Source organism: Struthio camelus, chromosome 3 (genome assembly GCF_040807025.1).
Source record: "Struthio camelus isolate bStrCam1 chromosome 3, bStrCam1.hap1, whole genome shotgun sequence".
Taxonomy (NCBI): Eukaryota; Metazoa; Chordata; class Aves; order Struthioniformes; family Struthionidae; genus Struthio; species Struthio camelus.
Genome location: NC_090944.1, coordinates 61,339,373 through 61,366,213, shown reverse-complemented (window position 1 = coordinate 61,366,213; position 26,841 = coordinate 61,339,373). Strand labels below are relative to the sequence as shown.

General features: G+C 42.6%; 1 protein-coding gene across 13 annotated transcripts in view; it reads left to right on the top strand.

Moving 5' to 3' along the window:
• Window positions 1-5,708: 5,708 nt before the first annotated feature.
• Window positions 5,709-26,841, top strand: part of FYN (FYN proto-oncogene, Src family tyrosine kinase) — a 142,654-nt gene continuing 121,521 nt past the window's right edge. For 3 of the 13 annotated variants that reach the window (XM_068938076.1, XM_068938071.1, XM_068938074.1), the window contains exons 1-2: window positions 5,770-6,218; window positions 15,690-15,773. The gene's annotated coding sequence lies outside the window, so the exon portion shown is untranslated. The other 10 variants (XM_068938079.1, XM_068938073.1, XM_068938075.1 and 7 more) reach the window with 7 other exon arrangements.

Sequence of the window (26,841 nt, the reverse complement as noted above, 5' to 3'; positions counted from 1 at the left end):
AGTTGGGTAACGACAGAACTTAGACTGCTTATATAACCTTATTTTAACCTCACTGAATGAAAATAGTAGTTAGAAACAGCATTGTGTTGGTTTTTTTTTTTCCAGAAAATCCTGACTTATCTAGTGACATAATGGCCAAAAGGATTAATGAAAAAATAATATTCTCCTCATTCTGCATGTGGCACTATGCAATAATCACTGTGCACAAATTCACCTCCACAGTGGAAACAGAATTACTAATTTTTGTCATGAGCTTCTATAGCAGAGTCTTCTCAGAATATCTTTAATTCTTTACAGATAGTAATTCCTTACCCATGTGAGAAGATATTATTATCCTCATTTTATACATAGGGAACTGAAGCACTAAAATCAGAGTCAAAATTTTCCCTCAGGTAATTTGAGGTACCCTTATGGTGTAAGTTATTTCTTAGTACATAGATACTTTTTAGACACAAAGAATGGCTGTGTTAGCTCTGTGTGTGACTATGTTGATGTGCCTTGGAGACAAACTGTGACAGGCAAGAAAGTTTATTTTTATTTTTTTATATTTAAGGACAATTCTTTGGAACGTATATCCTCCGGGAAACCACATGGCCCTACCTGGGGCTATTTTTTGGAGGTTGGAGTGTATGCGTGCAATTTATGAGTACCTCTGCTATGAGATTGGTCTATATGAGTAAATGAAGACAGTTATACTTGGAATAAACTTGGACTTTTTGCCCCAGATTTTCCCTACCACAGAAAGCCAGCCTTCCCAGAATTCATCTAGTGCTCAGCAGAGGGCTAATACTGATATCAAAAACAGGACAATGATGAAACTTTCTGTATATACTGTTCTTCATTTCTACAAAATTATGTAATGTAATGTATGAGCTGCCCCCCGTATCTTCAGTGCTGTCCCAAAAGAAGAATGACTATGATGTTTCTGGGCTGGATTACAGATGCACTGCTGTTCCCAGTATTCTTCTCCCAGTCTCCTCACTACCATTTAAAAAAAAATATTTTTACTGACAGTTAGTACATTTTATCAACTTTCACCAAGAGTTTAAAATGTTTATTTGAGTAAAAATAAGAGTAAGATTTGTGTCTGACTTCAGTAGGTTCTAACTTTTGATAAGTCTAGATTCATAGGAAGTTTTGAAGAGGTGGATTTAAGATATTTTATGTTAACTGTTTCTAGATTTCCTCAGGTAACCCTATGTGTGTTTTTCCCCCATATCTGCATGTTAGCCACACAGAGCGTAAACACATCTGGAGCTTATAAACCCAGAAATTTAACTTTCAGAAAATGCATGATACCATTTGAAGACGTAGCATTACAGTTTAGTACGTGGTTTGTGCGTTTGGGAAAATCTCTGTGAAATGTCTTCTACTTTGTTTTTCAGGTACGTTCCAAGACAATAAAAAAAAAAATTGGTACGGACCTAAACACTTGTAATTAGCCCTTCTATAGCAACAAGGAAGGCCTCTAATGGTTATTATTTACAGCTATAATTGTGAGCAAGTTTCCTTCTCCACCTGCTCTCACAAATGGTCTACATACTATGCAAAACGCAAAGCTCTCTTCTAGCCCTGCCAATACCCTTCCTGCGGTTGGAGCACATTAGCACTATTAGCATTCAAGGGCAGGATGAAGAGCTCAGCTCAGCCCCTTCCCTTCCTCTTCCACGCTGTTGTTCCCACGCTGAAGCCAGTCTCCCCGGGGAGCCGTATCCGCCACCTTAGCATCCCGCCGGAGTAATCATCAGTGAGTCAGCAGAACCCATTTAGCACTCCCCAGCCAAATCAGCTCCTGAAAACACAGTAGGATGTTTCAGGCAAATACTGTCAGCCTCTTAAAATACTGTAGGCAAGTTCTGATCGTCTTTTTTTTTCCCCCATTGCTCTGTAATTATTATTATAATATGCTATACATGACAGTCTATAGCTGGTAAAACATATACAACCAAAAGCAAAATGAATGGAAGCGTCACCGAGTTAATAAAGGAGGAGGAGAAGCATAGTAGAGCATATAATGCAATGAGGCCGATCAGTGATTATAGACGTACAGTTTTGAGTCAACAATTTGAAGGTGACATTTGGGGATCCTTCCGAAAAGTAGTTCTATTCAAAAAGATTGTGAAAAAAGACACCATAGAACCAGACACTTTTTGGATCTTCTTAAATACAAGTTGCTCTTGTACTGACTTTTTCAAAATATGGCTTGGAAGAATCCAGCAAGTAACACCGATGTTTTCACACAGAGACAGTCTAGTTTTACCAACAGTAAAGCTACCAGCAAAACTGAACCACTCTACTGTTCTGTTCTGCACACAAACTACTCTTACATCTCCTCGGTATTACAAACTTCAGCTTCAGTTTTGCATGTCAAAATATTACCTTTCAGTTCAAACTGTGGATGTTATTTATTCAGCATACATTCACACTCTGTGTCACTGATTTCTTGCCCACTGACAAGTGAGGTATTACGAACACAAGTGTCTCATCCCATGACTGTGGCACTACATTCCCAGGTGCTAAATTATTAATACAAATAAATCGTAACCAGCTTCCATAATTTTCACACTGCTCAGTTACAAAAATGGCTTGGCTTCTTTGTTACTGTAGCAGAATATGGGATAGGAAGGAAAAGGGTAAAATCTTGACACAATATTGGTTAGCATGTGGGACTCTGCAGAATGAAGTTTTTGACTTTTCATGTCTTCCATTGAGGCTACAGAGGAAGAAGTATTTCAAAGGTCAGGACTGCTAGACTTTGCTGAAGAAGTATTTTAAGGTGAGGCTGGAAAAGGAGAAAGCAGCTTCGCGTGCAGAGAAAGGCTATGTAGATGAAGGTGGGAGAAAACAGTATTATAGACTTAAGACTAAAACGCTTAGAAAAGCTAAGGAAGCAGCAGCAGAAGGTAAAGAGCTGCTCCTGTGTTACGTAAGTACATTTAGTTATTTCTGCTGTTTAGCTGGGAGGATGCCTGTCAAGATTTTCTAGATGATTCCCAAAGGCTGACATCAATATGGCCAGACCGTAGCTGTGAGGGCCAAAGACAAAATCTGCTGTGGGGAAGAGCTGCTACCTGCCCGCACCTGCGGGCCCGACCAGCATAGGAGGCCGTGCTGCACCAGATCTCGCCTCTCCCACGGGGGTCCGCGGGAGCTCACAGCGACTCTGCTGCTCCTTATGATCCTAAAAGAGATTACAGCTCCCCTAAAGGGGAAACCCATCGCTTCTTCCCTTGCTTAATGACATACCAGCACTTGGTTTCTGCCTCCACACCTTGTTCCTCTTTAGCTGTACTAGCTCAGAGCATCAGACTTTCTGTGGCACGCTGCCAAGCAGCCAAGCAAGTTTATCTGCCCAGGCTTAGAGCTGCTCTGTGGCTGATGTGTGATATTGTTCGGGTTTCATTGATCAGTTGGTAATTTTCTAACTTGGCTCAAAAAAAGAGTTGCTGCTCTTTTCTTTTTTTTTCTTTTTCCTCCTTTGTGCCATTCTGGTTTTAATTCGCAGCAAGAACATTCAAAGCTTTGGACAAGGATTTTTTTCTCTCACTTTTTTGACTGTAAAATTAAGTAAATTTCCTAAATCTCTTGCTGGAAGAACATCTGGTCCTTTGATTAAAAAATGGGAGGCTTAGGGCATAGAAAAACGCACGTTCTCCTAGAGTCAGGCACTGTTTTTTCTACTTAGGAGAAAAGCTTGGGATATAAAGCACTATTGGCAGTCCTGAAAATCAACAAGCTGGACGTCCGTAATTCTACTCGCCTCCCGGACTGCACCAGGCCCGCTGAGGTTGGTCTCTGCTCAGGACCTCTGCTTTTCCTGAACCACTGCCTGCCTCTGGCATAGCGCTCTTTGAAGCACTGAGCACTTTGAAGCCAATAGGACCAGGATACTCTACCTGGTACTTCTGGAAAGGCAGAGCTAGACTTCTGTATTTAAGTTCTGCTATCACCCACTAGGACGCAACAGCAAAACTTTTTTCAGTTGATTTATGCACTTCTGTTTTTGTGCTGTTTTTACATTCTATATGTTAAAATTAAAAAATTGCATGGAAAGAGCAGGAGGCAAACTAAAAATGAGCTACCTAAAAGCCTGAAAAACGTTTGCTTATACTCCTATAATCAGATTTTAATTGAGAAACAACATGATCGGCACCTTTCTTTTGGAATTCTCATCCTCTCCAAGTTTTTCATATGAGCCAATGGAACAAACTCTATAAGGTCCTGAAATTTTATTCTCAAAAAAGAGTCATCTACACAGACAGCCAGATAGACGAACCATTTCTTTTTTTGCTGTGAACACACAACTGTAGACATTCTGGTAGAAAATAGTGTTACATTTGAACCTATTAAAACTGTAATTTCATCAAGAAATCGAATCATCAAGATCAAAAGATTCCCCGTGTAAAATATCAGCAGGTAAAAATTATATCTGGGGAAGAGACGAAGAGATAAACGGAAACCTTATTTATTGCAAACTTGTATTATACTTCTTGGTGCCCTTTCAACATTTATTCCATTTCTCTTCCTCTGCATCTCTCTCTTACACGTCTCTCCTGTTTTTGTTGGAGTGTAGAGCGCAATCAGTGATTTCTTCAGTGTTAGGGCAGATAAACTTTCGAAGCCTGCAAGACGAGTGACAGCCAGATGTGCCAATCTCCGGCACAGGAGCACCCCAGGTCACTGACGGGGTTGTGTATGGCGTGCAAACGCTGAAGCTGAAGAGCCCAGCGCTTTTCAGTGTGTGTTGGCGGCGGACAGAAACACCGTGAGAAATGCCAGGAGGTACTACAGCATTGCTGAGACAAGGAAAGGAACAAGGTGTACGGAAACCTTTTCCTCTTACCTGTTTATGGAGCGAGGTATACCACAATTCAAGGACAGTAAAACCTGCATGTGCTGAAGCTCCAATAAAGGCTTTTAACTGTACTAAAAATATACATATACACTTCCCATAAGGTGGACATTGTTAGCTTACAAATCTTTCTGACAGTGATCTGAAATTCTCAGCAATTAAATGCAGATGTGGTATAAAACCATAGCTGTTTCCTTATAACCCACGACTGCCAATTTCAAGAATTAGGGATAAAAGAAAAAATAGACACCTTTTATAAAAGAGGGATAATCTACTTAAGGTTGTTCTCCTATTCATCTGTGATTCTGAGCCTTAAGGAAACACTTAATTCTTGTTTCCCGCTCCTGGGCACCCTCGGAGACAATGCACCTCCCCGCCCTTTTTTTATTTTTTTTTATGTTTTTTTTAAACAGAGGTTTCTGCCCGTCCGTGGGCCCCGGCCAGGCGGAGGCTGCAGACCCCAGCGCGCCGGCACCGCGGTCCCCAGCAAACGCGCGGAGCGGCGCAGGAGGCGCGGCGCGGCCTGCCGGCCGTCATTTTACGACTCCCTTCCTCCTCCTCCTCCTCCTCCAACTTCGCCCCTCTGCCCGGCCAGCCCGCAGCAGCCTCCCGCATAGCCCCGGCGAGCCACCCGCGGCCATGACCGTTACGAAGAGGCCGGGGGCGGAGGGGAAGCGGCGACCCGACCCTCCCGCCGCCTCTCCGCCACAGCCGCGGAGAGCGGGCGCTGAGGCGCGGCCTCCCCCCCGCCGCCCCGCCTCCCGCCGCCGCCGCCCGCCAATGGCGACGGCCGGGGCCTGCCGGCCGCCCCTCGCCATAGGCCGGCGGCGCTGCCAATCTGGAGCCGCCCCCGCGGCGGGGCGCGGCGCGGCGCGGCGGGCGGGAGGGTGCCGGCTCCCGGCTCCGTGCGGGTGAGTGGGGCCGGGGCGGCAGCGGCGCTGCGGTTGCGCCATCTGTCAGGAGCCCCGGTGGGAGGGAGCGCCTGGGCCGCGCTCGCCCGGGCGGAGCGGAGGGGAGGCGAAAGCAGCAGCAGCAGCAGCAGCAGCAGCAGCAGCAGCTCCTCTCGGCGGGGGGAGCCTGTGCGAGCGCATCTCTCGCAAGGCTGCGGCTCTGCCGGCCACACAAAAGCTGCCGCCTCCCGCTGCCGGGCTCAGCCCCGCCGGAGTTTGCCCTTCCCCTCCCTTCCTCCGCCCGCGGGAGAGATTCAGGGGAGGGGGGGCGGAGCGGTACCCCGGAGCTGCCTGTTATTATTGTCGCTGTCACTGTTGTCGGAAGCGGGGGGAGCCCCTGCCGCGGAGCCGAGCGAGGGATGAGGAGGATGTGAGTGCGGCGCCGCAGCCCCCAGCCCTGCGCTGAGCTGCCCCAGGTAACGGAGGGGCCGGCGCCGCCCGCCCGGGGAGGGGAGCGGGCGTTTCGGGGGGAGAGGGAGGATGCTCCGGCGTGTTTGTTTCCTTTGTGCCTCCCTCCGTGCGGGCATGGCGCTGAGAGGCTGTTTCGGGAGCGGTGGCGGCGGGTTTTGTCTCCCCTCCCCGCTGCCTCCTCGCCGGCTCGGCCCGGGGAGGGGGGGATCCGCCGGGCTGGGCCTGCGGCGCCGCGGCGAGGGCTGAGGGGGCGGGCGGCGACGGTTACGGGGGCAGGTGGTGACGGTTACGGGGGCGCCGCGAGGCCGCGGCGCCCGCCGGTGCCCCCGCCCCCGGGGTGCCCCGCCCGGGCCCGGCGGCCTCGCGGCGGCCGCCGCCTCAGGGCTCGCGCGGCGCCGGGCGCGGGAGAGGTGCCGGAGCTGCAGCACAGGGCTTTATTTGTTGCCGCTGAACTGCGAAAAAGGGGAGGGGGGGGGAAATAAATAAAAAGACCTTCTCTCCCTCTCGGGTAAACCGTATAGGATTTGCGCCTCTGTGACAAAGGCCTCTTTCAGGGAGGAAAGAAGGGGCGCACCAAATGCCCAAGGGTGGCAGGATGTGAAAAGAGGCTTGTTTCTTGTCTTTTCCCTAGAGCTTCTCTGTTTCTCCCCAGATGAGGCCGCTGAGCTGTTCCCAGTTCCTTCCCAGCCACATTTAGATTAGTGAGAGATACCAAACGCCACGCCACGGGTGCCAGGGTTTTGCTGCGTCTGCAGAGCTACGGCGTACATGTCACCAGATCTCCTGAATCGAATTCGGTTTGGTTTCTGCCTCCTTAGGAACTTGCCTTGTTCCATGTGGATTTTGCATGCGTAGGTGCTAGGAGAGGACACTTACTAAAGACAAGAGCTTCCTATCCTGGTCCGTTCAGCAGTGATGGAGGAGGCAGGGCAGAGTCAATGCTAAAGGAGAAGGTTTAGGTTGAGTGGAGAGCAACCCAGTTACTCATCAATCATTTGATACATTCTGGTTCTTAAAATGCTTAATAAAAAGTGGGAACAGCCTGGGCTTTCAAATGCATACCCAGCACTGGAAATGCCTGTGAGACCTTGTCATTTTCTTCCTTGTATACAACCTCCCTAACTCCCACATCCTTCCTGCCACCATCCTGGCAGCTGTAACACTTTCCAGTACCCCCCCCCCCCACACTTTTTTTTCTTTCTATCTTTTAAACTAGTATTTTGTGATCAAAGCTTAGAACAATTGTAGGTGAAGCTTTGTTTGTTTAGATGTTGATAGAGGAAGTGTTTTTGTTAAGGTTGACTTGTCTGATCTCCCTGGAAGAAGGAAGAGTTAACTCAAGGGACACTGTCAACTTGAAATCCAGAGAATTTGAATGATGAATGGAGAACTGTGTCCAATATTACACCCACTGTTGAGTTCCCTGCTGGAGCTCTGTGGTTTTTATAATCCTGTCTCCTGACTGTGTGGGTTTGTCATGCAGCGAAGGAGTAAAAACACACTTCAAACAAAGTTCTGTTAAGTGAACAAAGGAAGCTAGAAGAAAAATACCAGAGGACTGGGAAGGGAAGGAAACATCTCCAACTTTTCAGTTATATCCATGTCAGCCAGTGCTTGACCCAGTGGGAAATTTGGGAAGAGAGAAGAAATTATTTGTTAGTTTTTAAAACTGAACAATTTTTAAAAATTGAAACCAGTAAAGTAAAAAGATTTGCCCTCTCCCCCTCCTCACACTGTACAGGATTTATTTACCATCTTAATGTGTGTTCTCCAGAAGCAGATGACACTTGGTGGATGTCAGTAGATGGGTGACTTTTTAGAATTCTTTATATATATATATATATTTTTTTTTTTTGAAAAGGGAATCTCTTGGAAGAAGCACTGGGTTCCTTTTTTTATCCTGTCCCCCTCCAAATGAATGTTGTCATTTTGATAAAGAAAGTAATATGACCTAGTTAATGCTTTCAAAATTTGGATTTCATTTGTGGTAGGTTGCAGTTCTCCCTAGTTTGTTGAAACATTCAGATGATCCTTAGGAGATGGCCTGTCAGCCTCTTTGTTTTCCTCCTCTAACAAATCAGTATGTAAACTCATCTGAATGGCTCATCCTTTGCTAAAATAAGAATTTCTAATATGAGTTGTCTAATGATAGATAAGTGACTTTGGTGTTTCACAGTTTATGCCTCAGCCACATGATTTCAGCCCTTCTGTGTTATCTGCTGGGGAAAGATGTAGTGACATGAAACATCGCTTAAGTATAAAACCCTAAACAGACCTGAACACTGTTTTGAGATTGGCTAAGGCCAGTCTTTAATGAATGATGAACGATTCAAGCACATGGGCGTAGCAGAAAATGCAAGGCAGAAGTAGTGATGAAGATGATAGAGGGAAGTTACTTGTTAATTATGTCAAGTATCTTTAAAAGTTAGGACCCGCTGATAAGCTTCTATTCCAGTTGAGTAAGATAAAGCATTGGTGAGGAACTCATTATTTCTAAGGTACTGTAGATTTCACATAACATTATTCACACATCTCATGTAAAGTTATCCAAAATGCATGGGTGTAGTCTAATATGAAAAGGACCTCTGTGGCCAGTGACTCTATGGGTTAGCTGAATTAAACTGAACATACTGAGATGGACATGGTGCAGCCTGAAGTGGATTTATGGTGTAATAAAATTGTGGTTAGACATATGAAAACACCTTCGTGATGATTTAACAGTGTAATGTGATACGTCTACAATATCATATTTTTAGTTATGCTAAACAGGGCTTACAGTTGGTTGCCATCTTATGCTTGATTAGTTTTATTTAACCAGTACCTTCTCTTTGCTCTCTTGCTGCATTCTAATGCATTCTCTCTTCAAGGAGAGAATGTGCTTGCCTACGTGTGCTTTCTCATTCTCCCTCAGGTACACATCAATGTTTGATTCAAACTTGTTGTGTAAAGTTCTGCTTAAGTCAGTTTGGATAGTACTTTGAATATATAATAATGGAATTAATTTCTGTCATGAGCAACACTTTGTAATTTGCTTTATGGACAGGTTTGCTTTTGACAGTATGTGTTGTCAAAGTGACCCTTCTTAAGAGGAAGAAAATTAATAACCCCTTTCCCCTTCACACCCCTGCAGCTCCCACCAAAGTGTTCACAAGTAATTTTGACCCATTACTCCAAAACCACGACTTGAACCAGACCAATCTAATTCGCTCGAGTAGTCTCATTGAAATCTGGCAATTAAGGGCTCCTTTGGTGACAAAAGGCCTACAGATCTGTTTAGTGCAACTCAGCGATTTACTTAGGACGAAAGCCACAAAAGGATTTGTATGCTGCAGCATGGAGCATCATGAGGCCCCGCTATCAGTGCACCACTAACCACTGTGGAATTGGCATCCCTGAGCAAGGGGTGGGAATGCTTGCTGCGTGCTGTGTAGGAAGGGTCACATATCTCGGAGCTGCATTCGTGACTGCCGGGGTCCTGAGCGAAATGCTGCCTGGGCTACCCAGTGCAAAATGCCAGAAAGAGGTGGAAACTAAATGCTGCATCTGCCAGCCTGCTTGAGTGTCTTGCTTTGCACTGCAGTGGCTTGCTCAAAAAGCTGCTTTTGATAGAATAGTAATGATTAAAAAAAAAAAAGCCTCATATTTCAAAAAGTGACAGCTGTGTGGGTGATGAAGGATGAGGATTTTTTGCACTTATGTCCCCTCATGGATTTTGCCCTTAGTGCCTGACTTTCTTCCTAGATTGAGGAATGGCAGTTCCAGATGAAAACAGTGGAAGTTTTTAGTTTTTGGTAAGTTTGAGAAATGTACGATAGTCCTTAAGGAGTGCATGGATCTCTTTAGCACTGTGCTGGAGGGCAGTCTCGGTTATTACATCCTTCAGTACCGGTTTGATTTCACTCAGGTAAGCAGTCTCTCAGTTTGCGATTGTGTGATGAAGTTAAACGTGTCTGTGGGAGATGTCCTTGAGCCGTGAAACTGGAAACAAACTTGACCTTACAGCAGAAATTTGCAGCCAAGGAAAAGTGACCCTGTTGTCCTCCTCACAACTGGCTGCAGGAAACGGTGACATTAGGCAAAGAATTTTCAGAATTTTCCTTCATTTGGAACTGCACCAAAAACTAACAATATCCACATTTTTAATGAAGGAAATGAAAAAAAAATTAAGTGAATCAAAACATGTAACCTCATCTTGCTTCTAGCTCTGTTTTGTATTGTAACTCACTAGGAAATAAAGGATTACAACTCAAGATATTTGCATCTATTTGGAATGAAATAGAACCTTTTGACATTTAACTTTTCTTTGAAGATTTCCATTAAGTATAAAATCAGCAACAGTTTTGCAGAGGTTTTAGATGTGGATAGAACTAAATTATCTTGCAGAAAATGACAGGTTTTTCCTGACCAGCTCCACTTCTTCTATACCATGCACTTGAATGATTATTTTTCCTCTGAAAAAGCCTTCACAAAAACTAGCCTTGCAGTATCAACTGATTTGAATTAGTTTGCCTGAGTGAAATCATTTTTTCAACAGGAGGGGAAGGACAGCACGTGAATTTTTAAACTTGTCATTCCACAAATGCAGCTTCCTTTTGATATCAAAGCATTCCAGCTTGAGCGGCCCTGCTGATACTGTTTGTGACAATGTGATACAGGGAGGGTCTAGCCCAGGTTTTCCAGCTGAGCTTCTCTCAATTCGAGGAAGTCTTGCACTTCTGAAGGTTGCTTTTTCTACACCATATTTTTCTAGCATATCTACGAGTAATAAATGTGACTCGATTAAGCCGGTAACCTAAATTCTTAGTGCAAGTTAGCTGATGTACTTCACATTCACGTGATTCAATATAATGAGCTATAAGAGGCAGCTGCAATGTGGTGAGAATGATTTGGTGGGAACAGAGAAAATCCCCTCCAACTTTTATTTGTTCTTTTTTAAAGAGGTGCCAGTGCACTGGCCCCTAGGAAAGTTCATAGTCCCTTCATGCTTCAGGTAATTCGTAGCTGTGATTTGGAAAGGCATGGGGGAAAAGTAGAAGTTCTGTGATATTTCCAGCCCTCTGAAATAGGAAGGAGCCCAGGCAGAACTTCACAAAGAAGCTAACGCTGCTTTCAGTAATATCAGATCCTGCACTGTGAGAGCACTTACTGTCCCCCAGACTAGTGGCACAGTGGTGTCCAGTGCTAATGACAGCCAGTCCTCAATCTTGGGATGGCCTGGGGAAGAACTGGGTTGTGTCCTTGATGATGCCTTGTAACGGCTCTAGGGTCTCTAAAAGTTAGATGAAAATCTAAAGCGTTGCCTGTGTAAAGGCTTTAACAAGTTACTTTAAAGTGAAATTGAGATCTTAACGATTTAGGTAACCCAAAGCATCGGTGCTGAAGCTTCCAGAAACCCTTTAAAAATACTGTTTTATACACTGGAGCCATGTGAGTCACAACGGTGAATTTGGAAATTGTTTTGAAGATAAAAGTGACAGTATCAGCACAACCTATGAAGAAGCAGGGAAATACTTTGAGTAGAGGGAGATGCAACAGACTAAGTGAAGAACTGGCTGAAGCAGGCAAGAGGAAGTTAGATTCTGTGTTTTTGAAAATACTTGCTTTAGTAGGAAAAAAAGTGCTTGGCACCATTTAAACTTGCAAATAATTTTTGTTTTAGCAATAATTCTTAAGGGGGAGGGAGGGACCCTCAAATGATTGGCCTGACTCAGTTGAAATGAAGTATCTTTTGTGTGTGTGTGTGTGTGTGTGTGTGTGTGTGTGTGTGTGTGAGATTGTCCTTTTATCTCAGCTCAAGTTTTCCTGTGTTAGCAGATTTGGCCAAAACAGTTCTTAAGCTTTTTGGTTTAGTCTAGAATGGGTATGTTTTTCTCGATTAATTTTTAACTGGTCAGGCATCAGTTTGATCAGTTTGCTATATGAAGCTCTACTGAGGAGTTAAGCAGGTAATGATAGCAAAGATTATAGTTTAATATTAAGGACCGTTTCCGTTTTTTAGAGAACTTTACTGTTCCATGATTGAGTCCTCTAACGATTGTATCTGACGATTTCAAGCATCCTTTTTTCTTTAGATCGTCGGTTATTTTTGGTGTTACAAATAGTAGGACTTTTACATTCATTGGAAGCCTTTTTGTTGTATTAATAAAGACCTTACAAGCTCCCTTATTTTAGAGCAGTCTGTGCGTGAAAAAACAGTTCACGTAACTTTGATCTTTGACTCGGAGCTGTACCACTTATAAAGAGGCTGTTACAAAGGTTTTCCTGGCATGAGTTTGGAATATCATGCGATTCCTATCTTGGCTTCTGAGACTAGTGGCCGGACAGTTACTGAATTTTATGAATATGTCGGGTTCTTTCACTTCATGCCTGACCTTTAATTGCAGAATTGCCCTGGAGATTATGATCGAAGGGGGAGATACTCCTGTTCAAATTAATTTGGGTGCCTTGTTACTAGTTTAAAAGTTCCCAAAGACAGAATCGCTAGGTATTCGATGTGGTTGTGTGCTGCATTTCAGTACTCTTAGAAATGAAGTTAGTGCTCAGCTAGCTTGGCCAAGATTAGCGGAAATGTTGATAGAGGCCTCACATCAGTTTTGGGACGCCGATGAAGTGCACAGTAAGGGTGCCCAGGGACTTTTAATCTCTCCTTTTACACAGTACAAATTTCACGGCTATGTTAATGAGGGCTCTAGCTATCTCTGTATCAACTAACATCCAGCAACTCTCAGGCTGTGTTAACCATCTTAAAAAAAGTCGTGTGGAAGCTCATCTGTTATTTTATAAATTCTGAATTTGTATCACTTCACCAGAAAGCTCCTTTTTTTCTCTTTTGGGATGTCTTAATGCGACACCTGGTCATTTGTAAAGTTCTAGCATAGGACCAGATGAGACCCCTGTTTAAGGGGCTGAAATGGGTTGCTTCCTATAACAGCTGCTTTTACCCGGAGGGAGGAGAGCAGGTATAAGAGAAAGCAGCTCCCAGACCATTGAAAGTAAGAATATTTGTTTACTACTGTGACTGGGTTTTTATTCATGGCCATCGTCTCGCTGTGAAGCAATGATGTATTTTTCCAGGCAAAACGCAGCTCGAAGACTTGGCAGGAAAACCTCTGTTCTCCCAGTAGGCAATTTAAACTGTTGCTTGTCTTAAACTGTAGGTAGATGCTCTGTATTTTTAGTGATGAGGTTAACGATGTTTTTAATGGTGAGGGTAGTAGCCACTTGCGTGTTTTTAGACTCTTCTGTGGATAGGTCTGCTTGCACACTATCACTATATGCTAGTGATGTTTGAAAATGGGCAGGTCTGAATTCTGCACTGATAGCATATATAACTGTGCACTGGCTTCTGGAGGAGGATGACAGGAAGAATAGTTGGGTGCTTTTTTTCCCCTTTCTTGCTGTGTGATATGGTCGCTTGTTTTCCATATTGATTATTTATTCCTTGCTTCAGAAAATAAGTTACAAAGTCAAAATGCCTTGGAGTGAAGGTACTATTTCCTAGCCATGTTTACTATGTTCTTTCACAAATCGCTAAGAGTAGTTAGTTACTAATAATATTTCCAAGGGAGGGTCCACATCCAGTAAAAATTTTTTCTGTTGTGACCAGTGAAAATGCCAGTTCTGTTGCCTGTTTGTCTTCTGGAAAGTAAATTCAAACTCCCAAATTTCCTCTGGAATTTGGATGTGAAATAGACAATAGTTGATGAAAATTCTGGTCGCTGTCACTTCAGGCAGCATTTGAATTGGTAATAAGAGAGAGAGGTTCTAGATCTAATTTTCAAATTCATTGATGATATTTTACTAGTTTCACCCTTCAAGGAGGAATAAAACTATTTAAACGTACCCTTTCAAATTGCACCATATTTAATATCTTTTGGAATTTTCATTTAAAGCCTTCAGCCTATAGGCAGCCCTTTCTCTCCAAACATTTAGTGCTGCAGGTGTCTTTGAAGGGTTAGGGACCTTGCATTCGTACAACCTGATACTTTGGACCGGTGGGGAGGAATAGCAACTGGATTTTATTCATTTTTTAAAAATTATTTAATTTCTTCTCTAGTTTATTGAAAAAGGGTGAGGCAGATGACCTTTAAAAGAGAAAAGTTGTCAGACACGTTTATTGCAACCCATTTTATTAGTCGTAATCACTGTTGGAGAAAGTTGGTGAGCCCAGCAGCCTATAATTGGCTGGCAAGGTGTAGGGTCAGCGTACAGGAGCTGGCAAGCTCAGGAATTGGATTTAACTCTCAGTGTGATTGGCGGTGTGGTCTCAAGAAAACCATACATAGCATTGGCTTTGATTTCATGTGACCACCACTCGAAGAGCTTCCCTTTTGTAGAAAATGTAACTAACCCAAAAGGCCAGCTGAGAGCAGAGCTGCTAAGCAGTGTAATCTTGTGAAATGTCTTTTGCATCTGAAGGTCAAAGATTACCGTGCGTGCACTGGGGGAGGTAGAAGATAAGCATTGGAGATGACTCTCTTGCTTAGGACAGCATTACTGACGTGCTTAAAAACTGCAGAATTTTTAGTCCTGATTTTTCAAGTGGGGCTGCCAAAAATGAACAAATACAGTTGCACACAAAGTGCATGAGGAAAACTGCGTACCTTGTCATTCTGTTCAGTCATCACAGATAGTAAAAGCATCAGTTTGCACTACGTGATAGCTTGAGGTTGAGAGCAATTTGCTGCAACTCTTGTAAGAGGTTAAATAATTTTTTTACAAGCTTTTGTTATTTCTGGGCTTCCTCTGACATCAGTGTGATTTAGTGACTTTTTCAGGAGGAGGTGACCTTGTCTTTGCTTTTGCCATGTTCTCAGCAAGTGTTAATTTGAACTGTAGTAAAGATAGGATGTTTATTTTCTTTTTCCATGCAAAAAATTTTGTCTTGCTTTATGAAACTGGATGTATAGCTGTAAACGTCAAACAAGTTAGACTGCTTTTGTGGTCACCCCTTTAATGAATTGCCATATAAGCCTGTGTCTTATTAAAACTGGCTGTCATCGTTTCAGAGCTAATGTGGCACAGCAGAACTGTGCTGAGAAAAATCTGGACCCGAACGTGGAGGATGGATCAAAAAAGCCTTGCTTTGTTTCTACTTCCCTGGGTAGAGTAGGCCTCAAACTTTGGATATGTCTATACAGCACTATGCAGAGATGAACAAAGTAGCTCATGTGTGAGAATTAGGAAAGCCTTAGCAGTCCAGGATGAATATCTTGCTAATGTGCCTATTCCACTTCCAGAACCACAATAATTTGTTCAGGTTATTGTGGGTGTGTCTGAACAGCACTGTGTTGTGCTGTAGAAATTTTAGTTTACTTTTTGACAAAAAGAAGAAGAGATATGAGAGAAATGACCTGCGAGAGTGGATTAATGAGATGGATATTCGTTCTCACAACACCAAAGCTTACTTAAACTACCTTTTTAAAAAATACTGCTAAACTTTAAAGAAACCCTCTTTTTTTTTTTTTTTCTTCAAGATTATCTGCCCCACTGAAGAAGAGTGATTATAGTCCTGAGGAGCTCCATCTATAGCAGCTATCTACAAGCTTTAAAATGACAAGGTGCTGGAACTGTATGCAGTTTTTATGTTCACATATTTTCTTTAAAAGAGGGATGCAAGAGCCATTAAAATTGTGTTGCCATGAGAGTGGGAGAGTGCTTCTTGATGAATGAGAACTTTTCAAAGTAAACTTGTTTAGAATGCTTGCTGTCTTGAATTTAATTTCAAAGTGTTAATACATTTCTGTGGTTTTCTTAGTGTCACTGGACAAGTGTTTACACCCTCTTCCAAAAGTGAAATATCGCAGATGTTGAAAAGAATGCAGGTATAAACAAATCTGCAAGTGAAATAAGAACAGTATCTGCCAATAATGTAGTCGCCCCAAACTGCGATAGTATCTCTTGCATAATCAGCAATATATCACCACTGAAGTATAATTTCTGAGAAAATGTCTTGAAAATGGCAGTCAAACCACATTCTGTAGATTTACTATATGATTATTAGTATGGAACTTCCTAAAATTGTGCATGTCAGTGTAAGTGTATAGCTTCAAACTCTGTTTTATTTCATGCTGTGAACCTGGGGGAAAAAACAGGAATTTTGTTTTAAGGGAACGGTCACCAACAGTTTGCCTTTTTTTTTTTTTTTTTTTTTAAGTCAGTCATGTTGTTAAAAATTATTTTCTGTAACTGAGCTCTCCCTAGAGTTAACAGACCACTCTTCTAAAAATACTTTTTAAAAGTTCTCTGGGAAGTGATATTCTTCCATTGAAAATTTAATCGCAGGGTAATTCAGGTTTGAAGGAACCTCTTGTCCAACCCCTGCATGGAACAGGGCTAACTTCGAAGTCAGATCTAACATCAAAGTTAGATCAGTTGCTCAGGGTTTTGTCCAGTCAAGTTTTGAATATCTCTAAGGACAGAGAGTGCACAGCCTCTCTTGACAGCGTCTTCCGGAAAGTGATCGTTCCCGTTGCAAACAATTCTTTCTTGCTCTCTAATAGGATTTCCCGCGTTGCCACTTCAGTCTCCTTGGCATTTCACTGTGCACCTCCAAGAAGAGTCTGGTTTCATCCTCTCTGCAACAGCACCCACTAGGTATTTGCAGACAGATCCTGCCCGCCCCCTTAGCCTCCTCTTTTTCAGATGGAAGAAACACAGCGCGCTCAGCCTCTCCTCGTATGTTGAGTGCGCCAGCCTCCTCAGCATCTTGGAGGCCATCCGCCGGACTCGCTCCAGGACATCAATCTCTTTCTCTTCCTGGGAAGCCCAAAACCAGACAGAGTGCTCCATATGTGGTCCCACAAGGGCTGCAGAGTGAGGAATAGCTGCCTCCCTCCACCTGCCAGCTAGTTAAATTGTTTATTTTGAGACAAATCTTCAGCTCATGTCAGTTGTCTGTGCTTCCCTGAAGTTCGGGGGGTAGAAACTCTCCCTTGCAGGGAAGCCATACCATTAGAGTACTTGTAGGCTTTTCTATGACCTCGGAAGGGATTGGAACAGAGGCAGGACTTTGCTTAAATTAAATCAGGCAGATAACCAAACCGGTGTTTATATACGTACACCACTGCAGCACTTTCCTGTAGTGAATTTTTGCACCAAACTTTCATGCCGCATATACAGGATAACCCGAAGCAGTAAGATTGTATAACAGTGATTATTTAGTAGAGCAGTGAATAAAATGCAGAGGAAACAACACACACTAACGGATGCATTGTCTGTTCTGTTTTCCTGGATAATACCTTAGCTGTTAGCTAAGTTACCCACTTTAAAGTTAACGTTCAGTAACAAATAAGAGGATTGAAATAGCAAGTGTGCCACCTGGATTAGCCTGGTGGAAACTATAGGATAAAAACACATGCTTAAGATTTTAGTAACCCCAGAAGGTGTTTCTTCTGCCCTGGATTTGTGAGACTTTCTCATCACGTGTTGTGCTACTATTGGTGACTGAAGTACATGTGACTAGCTGCAGTCTGTGCTTTTTAAAAACTTGATCTTCCTGTGGTATTTGGTCTTTTTTTTTATTGCACAAAATGGAACATTTTTACAAGCATGTGCAAAATGAACATTTGTTTTAAAAAACAAAACGATTGGAATGCTAAAAGAGAAGAAAAACCACCACCACCACCAAAGTGTACACAAGGCATTGGTGCTGCAGTTGCTGTTGTTTTGAGGTGTGTGTGGCTTAGCTCAGGCGTGGTGGCAGAGAGCAGCTGAAGGCATAAGCTTCTCCTTTCGACAGGCTTATGCTTGCTTTAATGTGTAGCTATTCACACTTAGTTTAGAAAATTCTGATTCCCTAAAAACTATGGAAACTTAAGTTTCTGGAATGTTAATGTAGTGTTGAATTGGTACTGACTGTTGTTGACTAGGGCCAGGTTATGAGAGGCTGTAGTGTTAGTTTCCCGCTGCAGTTTGTGCCTGTATTTTCCTCTTGTGATTTTCTCTAGGCGCTGTTACTGGCTCTGTGGCACCAACTGTGGCAGTTAGAGGCTATTTTGGGGATCTTTCTTGTGTCTCTTTTGTTCCCATAACCCTGCTTACAGCAATCCTGTCTCCATGCTTGTTTATCCTTGTCTTCCCCGTTCCTCACCTTCCATTCCTTGCCCTCAAATCATCTCGTCTTCTGACACAAATGAGCTGTTTATCCTTGAGCTAATAGTCGTTAAGAATGCTCTGATCATAATGCTGCAGAACTGCTTATATTCACGGTGATTAAAAAATAAAAAGATGGATTATTTTTTGCCCTACCCTGCCCTAGAGAATTAGTTGTGTATTTTAACTCTGTACAGTTTGTCACTGTGGGATAAATTGAATGGAGCTCAAAGCTGAATAAGAGGTCCTTTTTGATGAGGAGATGAATGTTATATAATACAGCTCATTCAGGTTATTCAAACATCATTGTACGGTAGAGGAATGGTATGTGATAACTATACTGAAGTTAAAACTTACTACTAAACTGATTCCTGAATTATGTAGTGAAATGTAGAGTTTTGGCTTTGGGTTGTAATAAATAGGCCATCCTGAGTTTTTAAGTAGTGCAGATCTTCTCAAGAGACCATGAGAAGAGCCAAAGAACTGCTTCGTAGTTGACTCATAGTGGCTGCTCGGGTGCGATTTACTGTCAGGGTGCATGTTCCTTCCAGAGCAGAAAAGTCACTTCTATTACCTTCCTTGGTTTGAGTCAGAGATTAGGGTCTCCTTGTGGCATGTGTAAGCTCTCATAGGGGAGATGGTGACAGTTTAAAACGTTTCAGATTTTTGTTCCAGTTTTGACTTAATTCCCATGAAAAGCTCCTGAGAATTCTGGTGTTCAGTGGCAGCTTGAGTAAAATCGTTTCACTGGGAAGATGCAGGGGGAAGTAAATCAGCTTGTAATGGAGCTTGGCTGGAGCATCTCACTTATAAGGAAAGGCTGGGCTGAGAGAGCTGGGCTTGTTTAGCGCGGAGAAGAGAAGACTGACTATCAATATGTACAAATATCGAAATGGAGGATGTCAAGAGGATGGGGCCAGACTATTTGCAGTGGGGCCCAGTGACAGGACGAGAGGCAACGGGCACAAACTGATGGAACCAGAAGTTCCGTCTGAACACGAGGAAAAACTTCTTTCCTGTGAGAGTGACAGAGCACTGGAACAGGTTGCCCAGAGAGGCTGTGGAGTCTCCTTCTCTGGAGATATTCAGAACCTGTCTGGATGCAATCCTACGCAATGGGCTCTAGATGACCCTGCGTGAGCAGGAGGGGTTGGACTAGATGATCTCCAGAGGTCCTTTCCAATCTCAACCGGTCTGTGAATCTGTGATTGTACTTAATAGTTGTTTAAACAGGTTGTGCACAATAATTTACGTTGTTGCTACGTTACTAGAGAAGGTACAGAAGGTGACTGAGTCTGAAGAGTATAAGATATATTATTTTGATAGGAACTCTGGTAGATAAAGCAACAGAACTGAACATAGGAAATTATTAGCTATTCTAGATGGGGATAGTACCTTCAATCTATCTTCTGTATCCTGTCCCTGCATATCCATTTGTGTAAAACTGAGGTGGCAGCAGGACTGGAATCAAGCATTACCAACCCCCCGTGTTGAAATACTTAAATGATTTTGGAGGGAGAAGAGGAGCCAGAGTTTGGAGCTTTTAAGTGCTGCAGCTGACAATACTGAAAATGGCATTTGCTTTAATTGAGTTCATTGGGAAGCAGATGTTCAAGCCTAGGCTTGCAGAAACTACCACTGAAGAGCTCAAAAGCTAGTGTCTTTTCCTTATGAAGAAGATATATTTGTGTTTGTTAGCACCTTCCAGCTAAATATCTAAGATATTCAAATCACATTAGAGTTAGATTCCACCGGTGTGACTCAGGTATTTTAAATACATAAATACATCAGGTATTTTAAATACATAAATACATTTTAAATACATCAGATATTTTAAATACTGTACTGTCTGGAAGACTAGTTGGTAGAGTCGATCTGTTGCTAGTATATGCTGTTTTGAAATTGCTGATACATAGACTGCTGCAACAGAGGCTGAGCCTGAAAATGGTCTCTGTTTTCTTCTTTTGTTAATGTTGGCAGATGTTTCCAAGCAATACACTGACTTCTTTCTATATCGTTTTTAATCACTCTGGCCAAAGAAAAAAAAAAAAAAGAAAGGAAAAAAAGAAGAAGGAAAGAAAAAAAGGCAAAGGTCTCTATAAAAGGAGTGGTAAGAGATGGGGCATTGCTCAGTATCAAACAGTTGAGGCCAACCCAATGTACTGTTTAAAAGGGATAAGTGATTTAAAACCCCTTTCTCTCCCCTGTGTTTCTCAATTGTTAAAGCGCTGTCAGTGTTGTGCCTAACACACAAGCTCACCAAACGTCCTTCCCCCACCAAAATATACCTTTCTAAAGATACGTGTGTTGTCCAGAATAGCTGACCTTGATCTGTTCAAGTCCGCTTCCTGTCTGCGTGCAGTATGTCTATGCACCCAAACTGTCCAAAGTGTTCCTTTTGTGTTATAGATAAGATATGAGTCAAATGTTTTCATCACCCCATGACTTCATTCTCTGACAGTTGTGACGGCTTGCTACTTGAAATGAGATGACTTAGTTTCTAACCCTAAGCATATCACTTTTTGCCTGCTATTGTTTTAAGTTGGTTCATTGTATTTCTTCACCTTCTTTGTTGGAGCAATTTCTGAGTGCAAGTGTTGTCAAGAATTGCTCTTTAACACCAGTCGCATCTACTGAAGACCCAAAGAAAGGGATATATTGTATTGAAAAGTGGAAGAGGGAGATTCTAAACTATTGTAATCTCTAAAACTTCATCTTGCAAATTAGCATTTCTGGTGTACTTAAATGTGAGTAGGTGCCACATGCTCAGAACAGAGATACAGTACGTGCAGTTGCATGTATATATAGATAACTTGTACAGTCTTTTTTTCCAGGTGGGGAAAAAACATGTTAAAGAGGGACTCTGACTCCTTTTTGGCACGAGAGTAGACAGATCTGGATGATGTTTGTTGCTAGCATAGTAAAGGCTGAGCCCTGAAAATAACAGCATAATCCTTGCTTGGCGTTAGTTCTTGATTGTTTTTGCCTTATGTTCAACAAGAAGTTGCTAGCCTAATTTGTGGTATTTCTATTGGAGCTTATTTATGATAAGTTGCCAGGAGTCTTAAAGTTAATTTTAAGTGCTTTGTTGGCACCTGTGGGCTGGGGGGGTGTTGCTGATTGGGTTTTTTAATACTATTTCACTTTCTCTGTATGTAAGATTTGCTTTCTTTAGGAAGAAATTGTACCAAATAAACTAAGCTTAGTAATGTGGAGCCGAACAAAATCTTCAGGTCTACGTAATGGATGCATCAGGTTTTGTGCCACTTTTATGGCTTTCTGAAACTGTATCTGCAGTCTGCCTGCCTTCCATCTTGCTCTAGCGAGAGGTACGGCACAGTACAGCTGACTGTAAGTTGCAAAATTTAAAAAATATTAAAAAGGATAGGTTTTTTAATCTAGCAAAATAAATAAATGCAAAAAACCCATGGATTTTGGCATATTTCAGATTTCCTACAGGCATAAGCCTTTTGTAGTTGGTTCATTTGTCCCTCTGAAATTTGGAGCCTGTTGATCTCTTTGAGAAAATTGGAAGAAGGCTGTGAATTGTCTTCACAACCAATTTCTTTGAAGAGAGGCAGTTGGATAGAGGAAGCCCCATATCAGTAACTCTCCTTGAAGGACATGAGACCTTAGTGCTTTGTATTGTTGACAACTGACTGCTGCCAAACCAAATCAGCATGTGTATTTTGTCAGACTAGCCATAGCTCTTCTCTCATTTTGGGGTGTCAGGAAATGCAGAAGAAAAAGGTAGATGAGAGGGGAGGCTTGAGGGGCCAAGCGAGTAGGAAGTAAAGGCAACACATCTGTAGGAAACCAAGCTTCATTGGCCCAGTGATTACAACTTGATTTTTAAATTCAGTGACGCTTATTTAAGGGATGTTTAAAAACTGCTCAATACCTGAAGAAACAAAATTTTTACAGCAAGGATCTTTGACGTTAGACTTACTTTTCTAGGTTTTATAGAGCAGGTGGGGGATTTTCTCATTTAAAAGAAAAAATAAAACAAGCTGCTTGAAATAATAGTGCTCAGTAGAGGATTTTAAAAAGTGATGGCCAGTTTGCCTTTTAGGTATGCCCAGGAATCTAAGACACTTGCTCTGTGAGCCAGTTGCAGCACTTCTAGAGATCTGAATGGACTGCATTTGTGCCTGAATAACGCTCCTTATGACATGTGTTGGAAAAATGGTTGACTTGTAACCAGAAAAGGTGCTTTACTGCATTTACATTCATGTGGGTAATATGTAGAATACTTTAAAGTACTTTTTAATCTCTTCTTCCTAAGAACTGCAATTTTTAATATCCTAAAGGTGAAGTTTCATTTGTAACTCTTTCATTTCATGTAACTTTTCCTTTCCAGGAAATGTCTGCAAGGTCCCTCTGAGGTCGTGCTGGTCTGATTTCTGTGAAAATTAGGGGACTGTTTAGTGGAAGAGCAACGTGGGGCTGAAAAGGGAAGAAAGGGGAGCAGGCAAAACTTTTCATTCTGTGCCTGCACTAAGGTTTCTATCTCTGCATTTTAATCCAGCAGTTTTGACTGGGGTTGGCCCTTTCCTCTGGGAGTGTCAGACTTCTGACCCTTCATATTTGTTCAGCATTGTCAACAACAGCAGAGGCACCTCTTAGCCAGCCCGCTCAACACGCTGCCTTTACTATGACATGGATTTACTGGGCATCTTCCAGATAAATGAATCCTCCAGGGAAAATAAGAAAGGAGGAGTGAAGGGAGGGGAAGAAACTTACTGCTGCAATTTACTTTGGGTGGGAAACTCAGTGTTTTTTAAGAGTTCTTGTTAAACATGGGATGAGGAAATTAGTTATTGCGGTCTCAAGCCGTTTTTTTTTTCTTTTTTTTGTCAGTTCTGTTGACCATCTCTTACTCTTCTATATGTTTTGTAGGTAAGTATGCTGCATTTGGTCTCACTGAGTAGGGCTGGATAAGTTTGTACCAGTCTAGCTTAATTTGTTACTTTTATTAAACTGAAAGTGATTCATCCCCTTGTGTGAATACTTGAGGGCTCCAACGGACAGATTCAAGATTTGACAGTACCTTTTTTAATGTGTTGCCGATCTCAGGCCTGCCCTTCAGCAGGAGGCAGCAGCCCTCATAGGTGCAATGGAGAAGCGTTCTTCTTAGTTGGACCTTCATAATTATATTGAGGTTTAATTTGTGTTGGTTTTCCCCTCATGTTTAACACAGCAGCCTGTGAGAGAAGGGAAGAGATGGATCTTGCTTCTCGCAGACCGCTCAGACAAATGGCTCAAAGTAGTGTCAGCCCTGCGCTTGGTGAAAAGGGTAAGAGTGTGTGTGTGCATGTGTGTACACGCATCCATCTGCCCACATCCCAGTTGCTACAGTTCCTAGGCTGACTGACATTTTAGCACTTGAATGTTCTGACAGCTTTAAGCTGGCTGAGCTGCAGGCACTTACGGTGTGGACACACATAATCTACCTGCACTGCAGAGGAGGTGATAGCACCTTAAACTCCAGTAGGTTTAGCTGTGGCTACTTATGTCTGGCAAAACCCTGATTTTTCTTCCCAGTCATCTTTACCTAAATTGCTAACAGGAACAACAGAAGTGTATAGAAAAAAATTCTGTACGAGCATAGTCATTTATTTTTATAATCTTCCCTGTGTTATATGTTTATGTGGGCTGTTAATACATGTCCAGAATAGGTCATTTTACAGCTACTTCAGAGAGGTCGGAACATGTAATTGCAGTAGCTCTGTTGCTTTTTAGGAGCACCTTTGCTGCAGTCGTCAGAAGGAGAGTAAAGTGTTTAAAGATGTGTTGCTCCTAGTAGTTCCAGTGCTTCTATACTAATGACCTATTGCTTCTGTGAGGGAAGTTGTTTTTACAAAGTACTGGTATGGCAGAGAGGAAAATAATAGTCACGTATTGCTAGCTCAGTTACAAACACGTGTCCAGAGCCGTCTGGCTGCTGTTAGGATGTGTACATCAGCAGCATTTGCTAATGGGTGCTAAGTGGGAGGAGTGTGTGCCCATAATGTTCACCAAGTATCTCACTTGACTTTTTGTACTGTCTGTATCCAGTACTGCCATAACATGTATGTACTTAAACGCACGTTGACTCAGGCTAAGTCTTAAACCACAAAACACACAGGCATGTTGAAATTAGGGAGGGCGGGTGCAAGGTGAGATTTTATGAATCTTACTTTTTTGAGAATAGTTTCGGATAGTTGCACAAAGATGTGCACTGTAGAAATTTAGGTCTGGAAGGGATCTTAAAAAAAAATCTTATCTGCCCTAAGGGTCTGTGTTAGGATGCGGTGAACACCAGTCACTCCTGACCCCTAGTAGTCTAACTTGTTCTGAGAGAGTTCCAGAGATGAGAATCTTCGGCATGCCAAGTATTGTCTTCTGCACTTTCATAGGTGGGAAGCTTTCTCTAATATCCAACAAACATCTTGATTCCTACAGAGCTTCTTCTGTTATCTTCAGTGTACATGGAGACACAGGAAGACTCAAAGGGCATAGGCCCTGAAAGTTCATCTGTTATTCCTGTCTGCAACACTTATTCTAGTGACATACACTGCCACTTGGCGCAAAATTTGCCTCCTTGTAAAAGTCTTTTCTGTATTTCAAGGCTGTTAGTTTATTCCTTTCCCATTCTCTCCTTATTTTACTAACTTGAACAATTTCTTTAGCCTTTCTGCGTGAGCCATGGCAGGGAGAAGGCTTTCAACCAGGTTGAGCAAGAAGTCTCGAATTCCAGACCCTGGCTTGTTTGCTTGGGATTACATGGGCAAGGAGACTGCTGTTGGGATGGGAAGCCTGAGGAGGAGAGCATGTCGTTAGACTACTGAGAAGATAGGAGGAGGCAGGACTGGCATGGCAAGAAAGAAGAGGGAAAGTAGAATGAGATGGAGCAGATGAACCTGAACCCATTGGCCTTTTTTCCTGGCTCTAGAGGGAACTGAATTCAAGAAATTCGGGTTTGGGTTTCTTTCTTCTGCTGTTAGCAACAAGATGTGAAACCTGGCAATAACTGGAGTGGCTTGTACCCTCCCTGATTCTGGTTAGCAGAGAGATAGAAACAGCATTAATTTTCAGTTTCTCCCTGAGCTTGAGCGGGAGAGATTGTGCATCACCCTGCTGATTAATTACAGGCACCCACGCGGTGAAATTTCCTCAGGGGATGGGAAAGTTTAGTTTTTACAGTCTTAAAATAGCCATATTTAAAAGAACATTTCCTAAAGTCAAGGATTCATAAGTGTTTTCAGTATTATCTTGTGAATGTGTGTGCATTATGCTACAGTCTGTAGTTATATGATGTGATCATGGGGGATTTTTTTCACCTGTCGAGACCCTTGCTTTCTTCACCATACCAAATAGATTGTTCCCGGCCTCGACTGAGACTGTAGTGTGAGAGAGACTGTTTTCAGCAGAATCACAGCTTAATTTGTTCCAGGAACTGGGAGGTGCCATGGGAAAGAGATGGGGAAGTTTGTAGGAAGAAAAAAGAGAGGATCAGCCAGGCATCTGGGAAACAGGATCTGTTAGAGCACACAATTATAAAAAGTGATTTATTTTGCTGTGTATCCATGCTAATAGACTTGTGGGGTGACTGGAGAAGCAATGAGTACATGCAATTGCAAATTAAGTCAATGCAGTCTTTGCTTGGAGTGTACTGAATAGTCAGGCCTCAGTTGTCACAGACGAGGCTCCTAAATAAAGGACGCTTTTGATTTTATCTTCTCTTTGTCAGTTCCTGTTGTAAAATGGCAATAATACTTCTGGTGTCTCAGGATGCTGTAAAAAAATGCATGTTTTGTGAGGAAAAAGTCAAGTGCAGAGCACACCAGGGACCCATGAGTAAACTAGTTTTGTTTTCAGAACAAGACTGAGAATAGTTATTTTGTGAACTGACACTGCCTGTCCAAAAAAAAAAAAAAGTATTAAATGACCACACTGAATAAGCACCAGTCATTTTAGGCTCTAAATGAGCCTTCAGTCTTGTGGAGAACTTTCTATGTGATCACGTAATTAAAAGCTGCATCCCAGGGAACTTACGGACAGGTTGGGGGAGAGCAAGCCAAATGAAAGTGGCACAGCCAGCAATGGCTCTGGAAAGTCTAGTGTTTGTGCACGTGATTTTATAACCTTAATATTTATGTACAAAACCTCTGGAGGGATAAGGGAAGAGAAAGCTGAGGAGGAAAGCTTCATGTTGCTCCCATATGAAGTAACACATCCGATAAACAGAGAGGTCTCGCTACAAACTCGTGTTGCAAGTCAGCACATGTGAACCATCCTAATTTGCTCCTGCATGCAGCGCTTGTGGCAAAGATGACAAACTAGCCTTTGTATGAATGCAAAACCAGAAAGACAAAATACAGGATGGAAATTTGCTGCTGTTACAAGTGTCAGCGTTTGCTGGCTTCTCGTCTCTTTGTGCGTTCTGGTGGGATGGTCTGTTCTAGGTGTGGGAAAAAAAAGTCATCTGAACCGCAGGTTGGCTTTCTGTAACACCTGAACTGGTTAGAGTGAGTGTGTTTTGTAGTGGCAGGC